Raw genomic sequence first — 20,492 nt, 5'->3', positions numbered from 1 at the left:
GGAACAGCTCTGGTCTACAGCTCCCAGCGTGAGCGACGCAGAAGACGGGTGATTTCTGCATTTCCATCTGAGGTACCGGGTTCATCTCACTAGGGAGTGCCAGACAGTGGGTGCAGGCCAGTGGGTGCGCGCACCGTGCACGAGCCAAAGCAGGGCGAGGCACTGCCTCACCTGGGAAGCGCAAGGGGTCAGGGAGTTCCCTTTCTGAGTCAAAGAAAGGGGTGACGGACGCACCTGGAAAATCGGGTCACTCCCACCCGAATATTGCGCTTTTCAGACCGGCTTAAAAAACGGCGCACCACGAGACTATATCCCACACCTGGCTCGGAGGGTCCCACGCCCACAGAATCTCGCTGATTGCTAGCACAGCAGTCTGAGATCAAACGGCAAGGCGGCAGCGAGGCTGGGGGAGGGGCGCCCGCCATTGCCCAGGCTTGCTTAGGTAAACAAAGCAGCTGGGAAGCTCGAACTGGGTGGAGCCCACCACAGCTCAAGGAGGCCTGCCTGCCTCTGTAGGCTCCACCTCTGGGGGCAGGGCACAGACAAACAAAAAGACAGCAGTAACCTCTGCAGATTTAAATGTCCCTGTCTGACAGCTTTGAAGAGAGCAGTGGTTCTCCCAGCACGCAGCTGGAGATCTGAGAACGGGCAGACTGCCAACTCAAGTGGGTCCCTGACCCCTGACCCCCGAGCAGCCTAACTGGGAGGCACCCCCCAGCAGGGGCACACTGACACCTCACACGGCAGGGTATTCCAACAGACCTGCAGCTGAGGGTCCTGTCTGTTAGAAGGGAAACTAACGAACAGAAAGGACATCCACACCGAAAACCCATCTGTACATCACCATCATCAAAGACCAAAAGTAGATAAAACCACAAAGATGGGGAAAAAACAGAACAGAAAAACTGGAAACTCTAAAACGCAGAGCGCCTCTCCTCCTCCAAAGGAACGCAGTTCCTCACCAGCAACGGAACAAAGCTGGATGGAGAATGATTTCGACGAGCTGAGAGAAGAAGGCTTCAGACGATCAAATTACTCTGAGCTACGGGAGGACATTCAAACCAAAGGCAAAGAAGTTGAAAACTTTGAAAAAAATTTAGAAGAATGTATAACTAGAATAACCAATACAGAGAAGTGCTTAAAGGAGCTGATGGAGCTGAAAACCAAGGCTGGAGAACTACGTGAAGAATGCAGAAGCCTCAGGAGCCGATGCGATCAACTGGAAGAAAGGGTATCAGCAATGGAAGATGAAATGAATGAAATGAAGCAAGAAGGGAAGTTTAGAGAAAAAAGAATAAAAAGAAATGAGCAAAGCCTCCAAGAAATATGGGACTATGTGAAAAGACCAAATCTACGTCTGATTGGTGTACCTGAAAGTGATGCGGAGAATGGAACCAAGTTGGAAAACACTCTGCAGGATATTATCCAGGAGAACTTCCCCAATCTAGCAAGGCAGGCCAACGTTCAGATTCAGGAAATACAGAGAACGCCACAAAGATACTCCTCAAGAAGAGCAACTCCAAGACACATAATTGTCAGATTCACCAAAGTTGAAATGAAGGAAAAAATGTTAAGGGCAGCCAGAGAGAAAGGTCGGGTTACCCTCAAAGGGAAGCCCATCAGACTAACAGCAGATCTCTCGGCAGAAACCCTACAAGCCAGAAGAGAGTGGGGGCCAATATTCAACATTCTTAAAGAAAAGAGTTTTCAACCCAGAATTTCATATCCAGCCAAACTAAGCTTCATAAGTGAAGGAGAAATAAAATACTTTATAGACAAGCAAATGCTGAGAGATTTTGTCACCACCAGGCCTGCCCTAAAAGAGCTCCTGAAGGAAGTGCTAAACATGGAAAGGAACAACCGGTACCAGCTGCTGCAAAATCATGCCAAAATGTAAAGACCATCGAGACTAGGAAGAAACTGCATCCACTAACGAGCAAAATCACCAGCTAACATCATAATGACAGGATCAGATTCACACATAACAATATTAACTTTAAATGTAAATGGACTAAATGCTCCAATTAAAAGACACAGACTGGCAAGTTGGATAAAGAGTCAAGACCCATCAGTGTGCTGTATTCAGGAAACCCATCTCACGTGCAGAGACACACATAGGCTCAAAATAAAAGGATGGAGGTAGATCTACCAAGCAAATGGAAAACAAAAAAAGGCAGGGGTTGCAATCCTAGTCTCTCATAAAACAGACTTTAAACCAACAAAGATCAAAAGAGACAAAGAAGGCCATTACATAATGGTAAAGGGATCAATTCAACAAGAGGAGCTAACTATCCTAAATATATATGCACCCAATACAGGAGCACCCAGATTCATAAAGCAAGTCCTGAGTGACCTACAAAGAGACTTAGACTCCCACACATTAATAATGGGAGACTTTAACACCCCACTGTCAACATTAGACAGATCAACGAGACAGAAAGTCAACAAGGATACCCAGGAATTGAACTCAGCTCTGCACCAAGCAGACCTAATAGACATCTACAGAACTCTCCACCCCAAATCAACAGAATATACATTTTTTTCAGCACCACACCACACCTATTCCAAAATTGACCACATAGTTGGAAGTAAAGCTCTCCTCAGCAAATGTAAAAGAACAGAAATTATAACAAACTATCTCTCAGACCACAGTGCAATCAAACTAGAACTCAGGATTAAGAATCTCAAAGCCGCTCAACTACATGGAAACTGAACAACCTGCTCCTGAATGACTACTGGGTACATAACGAAATGAAGGCAGAAATAAAGATGTTCTTTGAAACCAACGAGAACAAAGACACAACATACCAGAATCTCTGGGACACATTCAAAGCAGTGTGCAGAGGGAAATTTATAGCACTAAATGCCCACAAGAGAAAGCAGGAAAGATCCAAAATTGACACCCTAACATCACAATTGAATGAACTAGAAAAGCAAGAGCAAACACATTCAAAAGCTAGCAGAAGGCAAGAAATAACTAAAATCAGAGCAGAACTGAAGGAAATAGAGACACAAAAAACCCTTCAAAAAATCAATGAATCCAGGAGCTGGTTTTTTGAAAGGATCAACAAAATTGATAGACCACTAGCAAGACTAATAAAGAAAAAAAGAGAGAAGAATCAAACAGACACAATAAAAAATGATAAAGGGGATATCACCACTGATCCCACAGAAATACAAACTACCATCAGAGAATACTACAAACACCTCTACGCAAATAAACTAGAAAATCTAGAAGAAATGGATACATTCCTCTACACATACACTCTCCCAAGACTAAACCAGGAAGAAGCTGAATCTCTGAATAGACCAATAACAGGCTCTGAAATTGTGGCAATAATCAATAGTTTACCAACCAAAAAGAGTCCAGGACCAGATAGATTCACAGCCGAATTCTACCAGAGGTACAAGGAGGAACTGGTACCATTCCTTCTGAAACTATTCCAATCAATAGAAAAAGAGGGAATCCTCCCTAACTCATTTTATGAGGCCAGCATCATTCTGATACCAAAGCCGGGCAGAGACACAACAAAAAAAGAGAATTTTAGACCAATATCCTTGATGAACATTGATGCAAAAATCCTCAATAAAATACTGGCAAACCGAATCCAGCAGCACATCAAAAAGCTTATCCACCATGATCAAGTGGGCTTCATCCCTGGGATGCAAGGCTGGTTCAATATACGCAAATCAATAAATGTAATCCAGCATATAAACAGAGCCAAAGACAAAAACCACATGATTATCTCCATAGATGCAGAAAAAGCCTTTGACAAAATTCAACAACCCTTCATGCTAAAAACTCTCAATAAATTAGGTATTGATGGGACGTATTTCAAAATAATAAGAGCTATCTATGACAAACCCACAGCCAATATCATACTGAATGGGCAAAAACTGGAAGCATTCCCTTCGAAAACTGGCAAAAGACAGGGATGCCCTCTCTCACCACTCCTATTCAACATAGTGTTGGAAGTTCTGGCCAGGGCAATCAGGCAGGAGAAGGAAATAAAGGGTATTCAATTAGGAAAAGAGGAAGTCAAATTGTCCCTGTTTGCAGACGACATGATTGTATATCTAGAAAACCCCATCGTCTCAGCCCAAAATCTCCTTAAGCTGATAAGCAACTTCAGCAAAGTCTTAGGATACAAAATCAATATACAAAAATGACAAGCATTCTTATACACCAACAACAGACAAACAGAGAGCCAAATCATGAGTGAACTCCCATTCACAATTGCTTCAAAGAGAATAAAATACCTAGGAATCCAACTTACAAGGGATGTGAAGGACCTCTTCAAGGAGAACTACAAACCACTGCTCAAGGAAATAAAAGAGGATACAAACAAATGGAAGAACATTCCATGCTCATGGATAGGAAGAATCAATATCGTGAAAATGGCCATACTGCCCAAGGTAATTTACAGATTCAATGCCATCCCCGTCAAGCTACCAATGACTTTCTTCACAGAATTGGAAAAAACTACTTTAAAGTTCATATGGAACCAAAAAAGAGCCCGCATCGCCAAGTCAATCCTAAGCCAAAAGAACAAAGCTGGAGGCATCACACTACCTGACTTCAAACTACACTACAAGGCTACAGTAACCAAAACAGCATGGTACTGGTACCAAAACAGAGATATAGATCAATGGAACAGAACAGAGCCCTCAGAAATAATGCTGCATACCTACAACTATCTGATCTTTGACAAACCTGAGAAAAACAAGCAATGGGGAAAGGATTCCCTATTTAATAAATGGTGCTGGGAAAACTGGCTAGCCATATGTAGAAAGCTGAAACTGGATCCCTTCCTTACACCTTATACAAAAATCAATTCAGGATGGATTAAAGATTTAAACGTTAGACCTAAAACCATAAAAACCCTAGAAGAAAACCTAGGCATTACCATTCAGGACATAGGCGTGGGCAAGGACTTCATGTCCAAAACACCAAAAGCAATGGCAACAAAAGCCAAAATTGACAAATGGGATCTAATTAAACTAAAGAGCTTCTGCACAGCAAAAGAAACTACCATCAGAGTGAACAGGCAACCTACAAAATGGGAGAAAATTTTCGCAACCTACTCATCTGACAAAGGGCTAATATCCAGAATCTACAATGAACTCAAACAAATTTACAAGAAAAAAACAAACAACCCCATCAAAAAGTGGGCGAAGGACATGAACAGACACTTCTCAAAAGAAGACATTTATGCAGCCAAAAAACACATGAAAAAATGCTCATGATCACTGGCCATCAGAGAAATGCAAATCAAAACCACTATGAGATATCATCTCACACCAGTTAGAATGGCAATCATTAAAAAGTCAGGAAAGAACAGGTGCTGGAGAGGATGTGGAGAAATAGGAACACTTTTACACTGTTGGTGGGACTGTAAACTAGTTCAACCATTGTAGAAGTCAGTGTGGCGATTCCTCAGGGATCTAGAACTAGAAATACCATTTGACCCAGCCATCCCATTACTGGGTATATACCCAAATGACTATAAATCATGCTGCTATAAAGACACATGCACACGTATGTTTATTGCGGCATTATTCACAATAGCAAAGACTTGGAACCAACCCAAATGTCCAACAATGATAGACTGGATTAAGAAAATGTGGCACATATACACCATGGAATACTATGCAGCCATTAAAAATGATGAGTTCATGTCCTTTGTAGGGACATGGATGAAATTGGAAACCATCATTCTCAGTAAACTATCGCAAGAACAAAAAACCAAACACCGCATATTCTCACTCATAGGTGGGAATTGAACAATGAGATCACATGGACACAGGAAGGGGAATATCACACTCTGGGGACTGTGGTGGGCTGGGGGGAGGGGGGAGGGATAGCATTGGGAGATATACCTAATGCTAGATGACGAGTTAGTGGGTGCAGCACACCAGCATGGCACATGTATACATTTGTAACTAACCTGCACAATGTGCACATGTACCCTAAAATTTAAAGTATAAAAAAAAAAAAAAAAAAAAAAAAAAGATTTCCCAAGAGGGCTGGGCATAGTGGCTCACACCTGTAATCCCAGCACTTTAGGAGGTCGAGGCAGGCAGATCATGAGGTCAAGAGATCGAGACCATCCTGGCCAACATGGTGAAACCCTGTCTCTCCAAAAACTACAAAAATTAGTGGGGTGTGGTGGCACGCACCTGTTGTCCCAGCTACTCAGGGGGCTGAGGCAGGGAAATCGCTTGAACCCAGGAGGCGGAGGTTGCAGTGAGTTGAGATTGTGCCACTGCACTCCAGCCTGGCGACAGAGTGAGACTCTCCCTCAAAACAAACAAACAAACAAACAAAAGAAGTGACAGATCTTTGCAATAGAAACTATAAAACATTGATGAAAGAAATTAAAGAGGGCACAAACACAAAAATGTAAAGCTATTCCGTATTCATAGATTGGAAGAATCAATATTGTTAAAATGCTCATACTATTCAAAGCAATCTACAGATTCAATGCAATCCCCACCAAAGTCACAATGCCATTCTTCACAGAAATAGAAAAAGCAATCCTAAAATTTATATGGAATCAGAAAAGATCCAAAATAGCCAAAGCTCTCCTGAGTAAAAATAACAAAACTGCAGAAATCACAATACCTGACTTCACACTATACTACAAAGCTGTAGACAAAAACAGCATGGTACTGGCACAAAAACAGACACATAGACCAACAGAACAAAACAGAGAACCCAGAAACAAATCCACATACCTACAGTGAACACATTTTTGACAAAGGTGCCAAGAATACACACTGGGGAAAAGACCATCTCTTCATTAAACAGTGCTGGAAAAACTGGATATCCATATGCAGAAGAATGAGACTAGACCCCTATCTCACCTTATAGAAAAATAAAATAAAAATAAAGACTTAAATCTAAGACTTCAAATTATGAAACTACTGTAAGAAAACATTGGGGAAACTCTCCAGGACATTGGTCTGAGCAAAAATTTCTTGAGTCATACTTCACAAGCACAGACAACCAAAGCAAAAATGAACAAATGGGATCACATCAAGTTAAAAAGCTTCTGCACAGCAAAGGAAACAGCTGGCAAAGTGAAGAGACAACCCACAGAATGGGAGAAAATATTTGCAAACTACTCATCTGGGAAGGGATTAATAACCAGAATATATAAGAAGCTCAAATAACTCTATAGGGAAAAAATCTAATAAATCTGATTAAAAGATGGGCAAAAGATTTGAATAAACATTTCTTAAAAGAAGACATACAAATAGCAAACAGGCAAACAAAAAAGTGCTCAACATCATTGATCATAAGAGAAATGCAAATCAAAACTACAATGAAGTATCATCTCACCCCAGTTAAAATGGCTTTTAAACAGACAGGGAATAACAAACACTGCTGAGGACGCAGAGAAAAGGGAACCCTCAATACTCTATTGGTGGGAATGTAAATTAGTACAACCACTATGGAGATGAGTTTGCAGGTTCCTCAAAACACTAAAAAAAGAGCTACTACATGATCCAGCAATCTCACTGCTGGGTATATATCCAAAAGAAAGGAAATCAGTACATCAAAGATATATCAGCACACTCATGTTTGTTACAGCACTGTTCACAATAACCAAGATTTTGAAGCAACCTAAGTGTCCATCAACAGATGAATGGATAAAGAAAATGTGTTATTTATACAAAGTGGAGTACTATTCTGCCATAAAAAAGAATGGAACTTGCAACAACATGGATGGAACTGGAGGTCATTGGGTTAAGGGAAATGAGCCAGGCACAGAAAGACAAACATCGCATATTCTCACTTATTTGTAGTATCTGAAAGTCAAAACAATTAAACTCACAGAGAATAGAAGGATGGTCACCAGAGGCTGGGAAGGGTAGTGAGGGATGGGGGAAGGTGGGGATGGATAATGGGTACAAAAAAAAAAAAATAGAAAGAATAAAAAAGGCGGAGCATCATGGCTCATGCCTATAATCCCAGCACTTTGGGAGGCCGAGGTGGGCGGATCACTTGAGGTCAAGAGTTTGAGACCAGCCTGGCCAACATGGTGAAATCCCGTCTCTACTAAAAATACAAAAATCAGCCAGGGCTCACGCCTATAATCCCAGCACTTTGGGAGGCCAAGGGGGCGTGGATCACCTGAGGTCAGGAGTTCAAGACCAGCCTGGCCAACATAGTGAAATCCTGTCTTTACTAAAAATACAAAAATCAGCCAGGTGTGGTGGCACACGCCTGTTATCCCAGCTACTTGGGAGACTGAGGCAGGAGAATCGCTTGAACCCAGAAGGTGGAGATTGCAAAAAAAAAAATTAGCCAGGTATGGTGGTGTGCACCTGTAATCCCAGCTACTCAGGAGGCTGAGGCAGGAGAATTGCTTGAACCTGGGAGGCAGAGGTTGCAGTGAGCTGAGACCACGCCACTGCCCTCCAGCCTGGGCAACAAAGCAAGACTTTGTCTCAAAAAACAAACGAAAACAAAAAAGAATGAATGAAAAAGGCCTAGTATTTGACAGCACAACAGAATTATTATAGTTCAATAATAATTTAATTGTACATTTAAAATAACTAATAGAGTATAATGGATTGTTTGTAATACAAAGGATACGTGCTTGAGAGGATGGTATATCCAGTTTTCCATGATGTGAATATTACCAAATAATCTCATACCTGTACCAAAATATCTCACATACCTCATAAAGATATACACCTACTATGGCCTGGGTGCAGTGGCTCAAGCCTGTAATCCCAGCACTTTGGGAGGCTGAGGCAGGTGGATCACTTGAGGTCAGGAGTTCAAGACCAGCCTGGCCAACATGGTGAAACTCCATCTCAACTAAAAACAAAAATTAGCTGGGGGTGGTGGCGAGTACCTGTAATCCCAGTTACCTGGGAGGCTGAGGTAGGAGAATAGCTTGAACCCGGGAGGTGGAGGTTGCAGTGAGCCAAGATTGCACCACTGCACTCCAGCCTGGGCAAAAGAGTGAGACTCTGCCTCAAAAAAAACAAAACAAAACAAAAAAAAGATATACACCCACTATGTATCCACAGAAAATTTTTTAACTATTTCTTAAAAACTCTTAATAAGCTGTAAATATAATGCAATTATATCATAAACAGGTAGTATTTATTGCCTTAGGAAGATGTTTTTTAATATACGTAACTGTCACAGTGTATGTATATTTATACACACATACATGTAAACATATGTATTGTCAAGAACAAATAAATGAAAAGGGACAAGTTTTAAGCTCTTCATATTTTTCTTTAAAAAATGGAGGTTGAAATTTTATTTCATATAAACATTCCTTTTAAAAGTCATTCTATAGGTGTGCATGGTGGCTCATGCCTGTAATTTCAGCACTTTGAGAGGCCAAGTCGGGAGGATCGTTTGAGCCCAGGAGTTCAAGATCAGCCTGGGCAACATAGGGAAACCCCATCTCTACAAAAAAAAAAACAAAAAAACAAAAAACAAACAAACAAACAAAAAAAGACACCTAGCCAAGTGTGGTGGCACACACCTGTGGGCCCAACTACTTGGAAGGTGAGGTAGGAGGATTGCTTGAACCCTGTATGTCGAGGTTGCAGTGAGCTGGATAGTGCCACTGCTCTCCAGCCTGGGTGACAGAGCAAGACTCCATTCTCTCTCTATCTCTCTCCCTCTCTCTCTCCCTCTCTCTCTCCTTCCCTCCCTCCCTCCCTCTCTACCTATCTCCCTCCCTCCCTCAAGGTCATTCTATAAAGTTATGAGATTTTTAAAATTTTATGAAAATAGATACAGTAGTAGACCCAGCACGCTGCCTCACATTTGTAAATTCCAGCACTTTAGGAGGCCAAGGCGGGTGGATTGTTTGAGCCCAGGAGTTTGAGACCAGCCTGGGCAACATGGTGAAACTCTGTCTGTACAAAAAATAGAAAAATTAGCCTGGAGTGGTGGTACATGCCTGTAGCTTCAGCTACTCAGGAAGATGAGGTGGGAGGCTCACCTGAACCTGAGAGGTTGAGACTGCAGTGAGTCATGATAGTGCCACTGCACTCCAGCCTGGGTGCAGAGTGAGACACTGTCTCAAAAAAAAAAAAAAAAAGAAAAGAAAAGAAAAGAAAAAAGGAATAGTAAAAAATTTTCAATAATAAAAAACACAAATTAGATTATGTGTCTCAATTTTTTAAAAAAAGTATGGCATTATGGGATTTTTTCCATATTTCCTTGTTTAGAGAAAATTCGATAACTATGATAGACTTCAAATGCCACATATACTTATGGAAATAAAATATGGTCATTAGGAAACATTTATTCTCTTTAGAAAAGATTCATCACAACATCATTATAGTAAGCAAAGTATTTGCATAAGCTCTTTGGGTAATTAAAGACTACAGGTTTCAATTTGGTTATATTTAAAAATTTTATTTAGGAATGTCATAAAAGGTAAAATAATGCTGGCCAGGCTATTTAGATTTCAAGATTCAAAATGAGATTTTTTTCTTCCCTATAATAAACACCTCTAATGAGTAAAAGGATTCAAATGCAGGAAATGGGTTTAATGTTAAATATTTTCAGTCTTTCCTAATTGCCAAGTTGCTGAGGAAGGTGGATAAAAACATTGGTGTATGTTAAGAGTTGATAGCCATGATTGTGGGAAGTGGTAAAAATGGAAAATCAGACAATTTTTAAATCATACTCGATGTTTACAGCAGCTTTGTTCATAAATAAGCTAAAAACTGCAGCTTTATTTGGGATAACCAAACACATGAAGAAATCTAAATATCCATCATCAGGGGAATGGATAAACAAATTGTGCCATATCTGTACAATGAAATACCACTCAGCAATAAAAAGGATAGACTATCATACACATAGCAAAATAGATTAATCTCAAAATAAGTATGCAGAGTAAAAGAAGCCAGACCAAAAAAATGAGTACATACTATGTGACTCCATTTATATAAAACTCTAGAAAATGCAAACAAATCTATAGCAACAGAAAGCTAATCAGTAGCTGCTTGGGGAAGGGACGATAGGTTTGGTAGTGACAGATAAAAAAAACGGCAAGGCCAGGCATGGTGGCTCATGCCTGTAATTCCATCCCTTTGGGAGGCCAAGGCAGGTGGATCACCTGAGGTCAGGAGTTCAAGACCAGCCTGACCAACATGGTGAAACCCCATCTCTACTAAAAAAAAACAAGATTAGCCGGGTGTAGTAGCACATGCCTGTAATCCCAGCTACTTGGGAGGCTGAGGCAGGGGAATCACTTGAACTCAGGAGGCAAAGGTTGCAGTGAGCCAAGACTGCGCCATTGCCCTCCAGTCTGGGCAATAGAGTGAGACTCTGGAAAGAAAGGAGAGGAGAGGGGAGGGGAGGGGAGGGGAGGGGGAAAGGAAAGAAAAGAGAGAAAGAGAAAAGAGAGAAAAGGAAGGAAAGGAGAGGAGGAGGGAGGGAGGGAAGGGAAGGGGAAGGCGAAAGACAGAGAGAGAAAGAAAGAAGAAGAAAAAGAAAAGGGCAAGAGGAAACTTTTTGGGGTGATGGAAATGTTCACTCTATTAGTTGTGGCAATGGTCTCATGAAGGTATACATATGTCAGTATTTTAAAAATTGTATCCTTTAACTATGTGCAGCCTATTATATGTCAACTATATTTCAATAAGCCCTTTAAAAATTTTATTGGGAAAAAAGCCATACATATAATTAGTGATTATTAAAGAGCACAATGTTATAGAATTAAAACTAAGATACTACACTAATGAAAGTTCATCTATGTTAAGGTAACACTTTGGTCCTACTTGTAGAATAACATCTTTTTTATGGATGTATAAGGCTCTGAGATGTAGTTTAACAAGCATGCACCTTTTAGTTCATTAATGACAATGAGAGATGTAAAGACCCACTTGTAATATTCTTGATTAAAAGATTTCCACTCATCAACAAAGTTAAAGTAGAATACCAATGCCTTTAAGTCTTACAGACTTAATTTTTTAAAGGATGAACTTTTTAAAAAATCAGCCTTTACAAGGATATATATATCATCCAAAACTATATGCTCTGAGAAATGTATTCTAAACAGAATTCTAAACAGAAATCATTTGGCTTAAGAACCTTTAGGTTTTTATAGAACACAAGTGAAAATGGACCATACGCATTAAATTGAAGAGTTTTTTGTAATTCAAATATCATGCTAATTATCAATGCAATACATCCATCTCTTGAAATGTTATTTAGCCACCAAAATTTTTAATATTAGCTGTTTAATATTATTTTTCTTAGACATAAAGATTTCATAATACATTTATATCAACATTTGTCATTACTAAATACTATTTTAAAATTCAGGAGTTCTTGACTATGATTCCTTCATGATCTCTAAACAGAGTGAAATGAGCACTTGGTCATATAAAACAGAATGCTAGAATTATGGGACATTCATTTTGTAAAAAATGGTATAAGTACCTCTAAATTCTCAACAGTGAATAGCTATAATACCTACAGATGAAACACAAGCAAAGAGGATTTTTAAAGTAATTACAAGTACCTAAATAAATATTTTGGAGATGCACATGGATACGCAGATCTTTTCCTTAAAAATCCAAGTGTCAAACCAAGAAGCTGAATAATGCTTATTTATATATATACATATCGATTTAGAGTAAGAAGAACTTTTAAAACATGTTGTTAAAGGAGGTTTCCTATAAATTATCACACAATAATTTTATGGTTTCATGGAACCAATTTGATTTATCCTTCTAGGAGATTCTTATTGTATTACAGACTAAAAGAAAAGACTATCTATAGACTATTTAAGCAGCTGTTGCTGAAATAGCTTCTTTTAAAAGAACTAAAGTTCAAACAACAATTTACTAAATCTGTAGGTAGTACAGCTCATTAAATGTTCCCATTTGATAGTATATTATAGCTTGATATTCAATTCAACACACATTAATGAATTCTACTATGTCTTCACTGAAACGAGTGCTGAAGACAACAGATAAATAAAAAGAGGAACCAAGATTTACAGAATACCTACTAGAAGCTACACAATTTGCCAGGCACTGTACACAAATCATAATAAGTAAGACCCAAGTCTAAACACGAAATTCATTTATGTTCCATATATAACTTATATACATCACCTAAAAGTAATTTTATACAATATTTTTAATAATTTTGTGCATGAAACAAAGACTGTGTACATTTAATGATCAGAAAGCGAAGGTATCACTATCTCTGCCACCCATGAGGACAATCTGTGGTTGTTAAGCATCACCATCATTCCTGTCTTTATATGCTACCAATAAGCAAACATTTTCTTTTTTAAAAAATTTTACATCTTTTAAATAAAACTTATCCTTGTGCAGAAGCCATGCTAATCTTCTCTGTATCATTCCAATTTTAATATATGTGCTTCCAAAGCAAGCACAGCAATCATTTTCTTACACTTATTCACATATAAGTACTCAACAGGAAAAAATATGACATATCATTAATACAATAAAAAATAATGTGTTCATGGTAAGTAAGCAGCATGGTAGCATCATCAGAACACCTACGCTGGTTGCAAACAACATTAACAATGGCAGGCTTTCAGTCTCTACCTACAATGTTGAGCCTTGTACTGTACGCTGTATTTTTATTATTATTACTTTTTAGGTGAGAAAAGACATGAAGCAGTTGAGGGACCAAGAAATGCATCCTCTAGAAACGCATTCTGTTGGATGGCTTTTTAAAATGTTTCATCCAAAAAATTCCAGAAGATAACATCAAAAAAACCCTTCTAGACATTGGCTTAGACAAAGACTTCATGACCAAGAAACCAAAAGCATATGCAATAAAACCAAAGATAAATAGGTGGGACTTAACTACACTAAAGAGCTTCTGCCCAGCAAAACGAACAGTCAGCAGAGTAAACAGACAACCCACAGAGTGGGAGAAAATCTTCACAATTTATACAACTGACAAAGGACTGATATCCAGAATCTACAAGGAACTCAAACAAGTTGGCAAGAAAAAAATAAATAATCCCATCAAAAAGTGGGCTAAGGACATGAATAGACAATTCTCAAAAGAAGATACATAAATGGCCAACAAACATGAAAAAATGCTCAACATCACTAATGATCAGGGAAATGCAAATCAAAACCACAATGCAATACCACCTTACTCCTGCAAGAATGGCCATAATCAAAAAATCAAAAAAGAATAGATGTTGGTGTGGATGCGGTAAAAAAGGAACACTTATACACTGCTGGTGGGAATGTAAACTAGTACAACCACTAATGTGAAGATTCCTTAAAGAATTAACAGTAGAAATTCCATTTGATCCAGCAATCCCACTCTTGGGTATCTACCTCCCACTCTTGGATATCTACCCAGAGGAAAAGAGGTCATTATACAAAAAAGATACCTGCACACGCATGTTTATAGCAGCACAATTCGCAATTGCAAAAATACGGAACCAGCCCAAATGCCCATCAATCAACAAATAGATAAAGAAATTGTGGGGTGATGGGGGTTCCAAGATGGCCGAATAGGAACACCTCCAGTCTACAGCTCCCAGCGTGAGCGACGCAGAAGATGGGTGATTTCTGCATTTCCAACTGAGCTTTGAAGAGAGTAGTGGTTCTCCCAGTATGGAGTTTGAGATCTGAGAAAGGACAGACTGCCTCCTCAAGTAGGTCCCTGACCCGGGAGCAGCCTAACTGGGAGGCACCCCCCAGTAGGGTCAGACTGACACCTCACACAGCGGGTACCCCTCTGAGACGAAGCTTCCAGAGGAATGATCATGCAGCAACATTTGCTGTTCAGCAATATTCGCTGTTTGCAGCCTCCAATGCTGATACCCAGGCAAACAGCGTCTGGAGTGGACCTCCAGCAAACTCCAACAGACCTGCAGCTGAGGGTCCTGACGGTTAGAAGGAAAACTAACAAACAGAAAGGACATCCACACCAAAACGCCATCTGTAAGTCACCATCATCAAAGACCAAAGGTAGATAAAACCACAAAGATGGGGAAATAACAGAGCAGAAAAGCTGAAAATTCTAAAAATCAGAGCACCTCTCCCCCTCCAAAGGAACGCAGCTCCTCGCTAGCAACGGTACAAAGCTGGACAGAGAATGACTTTGACAAGTTGAGAGAAGAAGGATTCAGACGATCAAACTTCTCCAAGCTAAAGGAGGAAGTTCGAACCCAACTCAAAGAAGCTAAAAACCTTGAAAAAAGATTAGACGAATGGCTAACTAGAATAACCAGTGTAGAGAAGTCCTAAAATGACCTGATGGAGCTGAAAATCATGGCATGAGAACTACATGATGAATGCACAAGCTTCAGTAGCCGATTCAATCAACTGGAAGAAAGGATATCAGTGATGAAGCTGAAATGAAGCGAGAAGAGAAGTTTAGAGAAAAAAGAGTAAAAAGAAATGAACAAAGCCTCCAAGAAATATGGGACTATGTGAAAAGACCAAATCTACGTCTGATTGGTGTACCTGAAAGTGAAAGGGAGAATGGAAGCAAGTTGGAAAACACTCTTCAGGATATTATCGAGGAGAACTTCCCCAACCTAGTGAGGCAGGTCAACATTCAAATTCAGGAAATACAGAGAACGCCACAAAGATACTCCTCGAGAAAAACAACTCCAAGACATGTAATTGTCAGATTCATCAAAGTTGAAATGAAGGAAAAAATGTTAAAGGCACCCAGAGAGAAAGGTCGGGTTACCCACAAAGGGAAGCCCATCACACTAACAGCGGATCTCTCGGCAGAAATTCTACAAGCCAGAGGAGAGTGGGGGCCAATATTCAACATTCTTAAAGGAAAGAATTTTCAACCCAGAATTTCATATCCAGCCAAACTAAGCTTCATAAGTGAAGGAGAAATAAAATACTTTACAGACAAGCAAATGCTGAGAGATTTTGTCACCACCAGGCCTGCCCTAAAAGAGCTCCTGAAGGAAGCACTAAACATGGAAAGGAACAACTGGTACCAGCCACTGCAAAATCATGCCAAATTGTAAAGACCATTGAGGCTAGGAAGAAACTGCATCAACTAACGAGCAAAATAACCAGCTAACATCATAATGACAGGATCAAATTCACACATAACAATATTAACTTTAAATATAAATGGACTAAATGCTCCAATTAAAAGACACAGACTGGCAAATTGGATAAAGAGTCAAGACCCATCAGTGTGCTGTATTCAGGAAACCCATCCCACGTGCAGAGACACACATAGGCTCAAAATAAAAGGATGGAGGAAGATCTACCAAGCAAATGGAAAACAAAAAAAGGCAGGGGTTGCAATCCTAGTCTCTGATAAAACAGACTTTAAACCAACAAAGATCAAAAGAGACAAAGAAGGCCATTACATAATGGTAAAGGGATCAATTCAACAGGAAGAGCTAACTCTCCTAAATATATATGCACCCAATACAGGAGCACCCAGATTCATAAAGCAAGTCCTGAGTGACCTACGAAGAGACTTAGACTCCCACACATTAATAATGGGAGACTTTAACACCCCACTGTCAACATTAGACAGATCAACAAGACAGAAAGTTAACAAGGATACCCAGGAATTGAACTCAGCTCTGCACCAAGCAGACCTAATAGACATCTACAGAACTTTCCACCCCAAATCAACAGAATATACATCTTTTTCAGCACCACACCACACCTATTCCAAAATTGACCACATAGTTGGAAGTAAAGCTCTCCTCAGCAAATGTAAAAGAACAGAAATTATAACAAACTATCTCTCAGACCACAGTGCAATCAAACTAGAACTCAGGATTAAGAAACTCACTCAAAACCGCTCAACTACATGGAAACTGAACAACCTGCTCCTGAATGACTACTGGGTACATAACGAAATGAAGGCAGAAATAAAGATGTTCTTTGAAACCAACGAAAACAAAGACACAGCATACCAGAATCTCTGGGACACATTCAAAGCAGTGTGCAGAGGGAAATTTATAGCACTAAATGCCCACAGGAGAAAGCAGGAAAGATCTAAAATTGACACCCTAACATCGCAATTAAAAGAACTAGAAAAGCAAGAGCAAATACATTCAAAAGCTAGCAGAAGGCAAGAAATAACTAAAATCAGAGCAGAACTGAAGGAAATAGAGACACAAAAAACCCTTCAAAAAATTAATGAATCCAGGAGCTGGTTTTTTGAAAGGATCAACAAAATTGATAGACCGCTAGCAAGACTAATAAAGAAGAAAAGAGAGAAGAATCAAATAGACGCAATAAAAAATGATAAAGAGAACAAAACTTAGACATTTCTGGGAATCCTTTGTGTGTGAAAAAGACCCAAAACCCATGTACAAACTAATGGCAGTGACCAGAATCCTCCTGTTAACTTTTAAAACTATCTATTTCATTATGAAGTATGAGTGACTGAGGCTCAGCCAACAATAGCTTCTACTTTGCCTCTAGATTGTCTTTGGAGTCTAAAGGCCTTACTACCAGATGGGGTGTTAGCGTAAGTGGATGGAATTATTCAACTCATTTGTTTAAAGAGTTCATTTAAGTTCACTGTGGTCTTTTGCTTTTCTTAAACTAAAAAATAAATAAATAAATAAATAAATAAATTCTAGCTGCTAGACAATGTGAGACATTGTGGTTTTTGAACTACAGAAAAATTGTATGAATGAATTGGCGCAGTCTGTAGCATCTTTCTCTGACTTCTCCTTTGTGATAATAGCACACATTTGTCAACTATAAAATTAGATAGGGCTTGCTGTCAAAAATTTTTTAATCTATGACTTGTCCCTTGGTACAAGAAAGAAAAAAAACTTAAAAATCATGTAATCAATTCCTTAATGTTGAAAATATTTCTTCTTTTTGATATCATAAATGATTATAGCTGAAGCTAACGGTTGTTGAACTGATCTTAGAATCAAAACTGTCTTCCACAAGCCACCATACAATACTTGATTTATCTACAACCTAATCCCTAGAAGACAAACTTCAGCACTATGGCCCAGGAACAAGGGACACAGGCCTAGTTCTGCCAGAAACCAACGAGGGAAAGGCTGAGCCCTGCACAAACATCCGCTGGTGGGGCCCGTAGCCCAGGTGTATGTGCAGGGCATGCAGAGGGGACAACTGCCTGTTTTCTCCACTCACCATGGCCTACCCACTGGCAGTCACATAGGCCTGCCTCAGCATCTGAGACCATGGTGTGGCCACAGCCTTCGCCACCTTGGGAAGCCACCCTGGGAAGCTGACCTCCCCATCCACCTCAGAATCCATCTTTGCTGTGAAAGAGAAGCCCAGCTTTTCCTGAAGTTTATTTAATCTGGCACTAATACATCCATGTTAGCCGTCTATCATTACTGTTTGGATGCTATATCTTTTTGCATACAATTGCTTTCAATCTATCTGTGTCTTTATTTTTAAAGTATATCTCTTGGTATTTTTAAAATTTGTTCTGATAATCTCTACCTTTTAATTGGAATGTTCATTAACATTTAATATTTAGGTCCATGATTTTATTATTTGTTTTCCTTCTGTCCCTTCTTTTACTTTTTGCCTACATTTTTTGGATTATTTGAATACATTTTAAAATTCCTTTTTAATTTAATCTATCAGCCTTTATTTTAGTTGTTGTTCTATGATTACAATATACATCCTTAGCTTTTCATGCTCTACTTAGAATATCATATCACTTCAAAAAAATGTAGAAACACTGCATTCGTATAGAACCAACTAAACATCCCCCTTTCTGCTACTGGTGTCACATGTATCACATCTACATACACTATAAACTCTATAAGACAACACTATAATTTTATGTAAAACAATCAATTACATTTTAAAGAAACTAAGAGAAAAAACTAGTGCTTATATTTACCCCACTATTCACCATTTTCATTTCTGATGCATTTCACTTCTTCATCACTGAAGTACCCATCCATCATTTTCCTTCTACCTGAAGAACATGTTTTGGAATCTCTTGTAGTACAAGTTTGTTGGTGATAAATTCTGTTAGGTATTTTTCTTTTCTTTTCTTTTCTTTTCTTTTTTTTTGAGATGGAGTTTCGCTCTTGTTGTCTAAGCTGGAGTGCAATGGCACAATCTTGGCTCACTGCAACCTCCACCTCTCAAGTTCAAGCGATTCTCCTGCCCCAGCCCCCCAAATAGCTGGGATTACAGGTATGCGCCACCATGCCCAGCTAATTTTGTATTTTTGGTAGAGACAGGGTTTCACCATGTTGGCCAGGCTGGTCTCAAACTCCTGACCTCAGGTGATCCACCCGCCTTGGCCTCCCAAAGTGCTGAGATTACAGGCATAAGCCACCGTGCCCAGGAGAGGCATTTTTCTTTTTAATCTTAGAATGTCTTTATTTTGCCTTCATTCTTTTATTTATTTATTTATTTATTTATTTATTTATTTGAGAGACAGAGTCTCATTCTGTTGCCCAGGCTAGAGTGCAGTGGCACAATTATAGCTCACTGCAGCCTCAAATTTGTGGGCTCAAGTGATTCCCCAACCTCAGCCTCCTGAGAAGCTCCCACTACAGGCATGTGCCACCACACCAGCTAATTTTTTCTAAATTTCTTGTAGAGATGGGGTCTCACTATGTTGCTCAGGTAGGTCTTAAACTCCTAGCCCCAAGCAATCCTCCTGCCTCAGCCTCCCAAAGCACTGGGATTACAGGTGTGAGCTACTGTCTTCATTCTCGCAGGAAGTTCTAGAATAAGATTCTAAGTTGATGGTTCTTCCTCTCAACATTTTAAAGATGTTCCACTGTCTCTGAGCTCCAAAGTTTCTAACAGAAGTCATCAGTTCCCAATCATCATTCCTCCATGCAGAGACCAGCTCGCTTGTGGAGACCCTAACCCAGCGGCGCTAGAGAAATTAAAGACACATGTACAGAAATATAGCGTGTGTAGTGGGAAATCAGGGGTCTCACAGCCTTCAGAGCTGAGAGCCTCGAACAAAGATTTACCCACATATTTATTGACAGCAAGCCAGTGATAAGCATTTTTTCTATGGATTATAGATTAACTACAAGTATTCCTTATGGGAAACAAACGGATGGGCTGAAATAAAGGGACGGGCTCTGGCTAGTTATCTGCAGCAGGAACATGTCCTTAAGGCATCGATCACTCATGCTATCATTTGTGGTTTAAGAATGCCTTAAGCGGTTTTCTGCCCTGGGTGGGCCAGGTGTTCCTTGCCCTCATTCCAGTACACCCACAACCTTCAGCGTGGGCATCATGGCCATCACAAATGTGTCACAGTGCTGCAGAGATTTTGTTTATGGCCAGTTTTGGGCCAGTTTATGGCCAGATTTTGGGGGCCTGTTCCCAAAACCTCTATATTTAATGTGTCATGTTTTCTCTGGTTGCTTTCTAGATTTGCTCTTTACCTTAGGTTTTTAGCAGTTTTACTAAAGTGTGCTTAATTTATTCTGCTTTAAGTTCACTAAGTTTCTGGAACCTATAAATTTATGTGTTTCAGATTTGGAAATTTTTCAGTCACTGTTTTTTCA

General features: G+C 39.6%; 1 protein-coding gene and 1 non-coding gene across 3 annotated transcripts in view; both read right to left on the bottom strand.

The window, feature by feature from the left end:
* AFG1L (AFG1 like ATPase) overlaps positions 1–20,492 on the bottom strand; it is a 237,570-nt gene that overhangs the window by 127,625 nt on the left and 89,453 nt on the right. The gene's annotated exons all lie outside the window — the stretch shown is intronic.
* LOC112440171 (U6 spliceosomal RNA) lies at positions 13,302–13,406 on the bottom strand. Its single transcript, XR_003028359.3, has one exon. It is a non-coding gene; the product is annotated as a U6 spliceosomal RNA (small nuclear RNA).

This window comes from Pan paniscus, chromosome 5 (assembly GCF_029289425.2).
Source record: "Pan paniscus chromosome 5, NHGRI_mPanPan1-v2.0_pri, whole genome shotgun sequence".
Classification (NCBI taxonomy): Eukaryota; Metazoa; Chordata; class Mammalia; order Primates; family Hominidae; genus Pan; species Pan paniscus.
The sequence above is the reverse complement of the archived record's forward strand: the minus strand, read 5'-3'. Positions and strand labels throughout refer to the sequence as shown.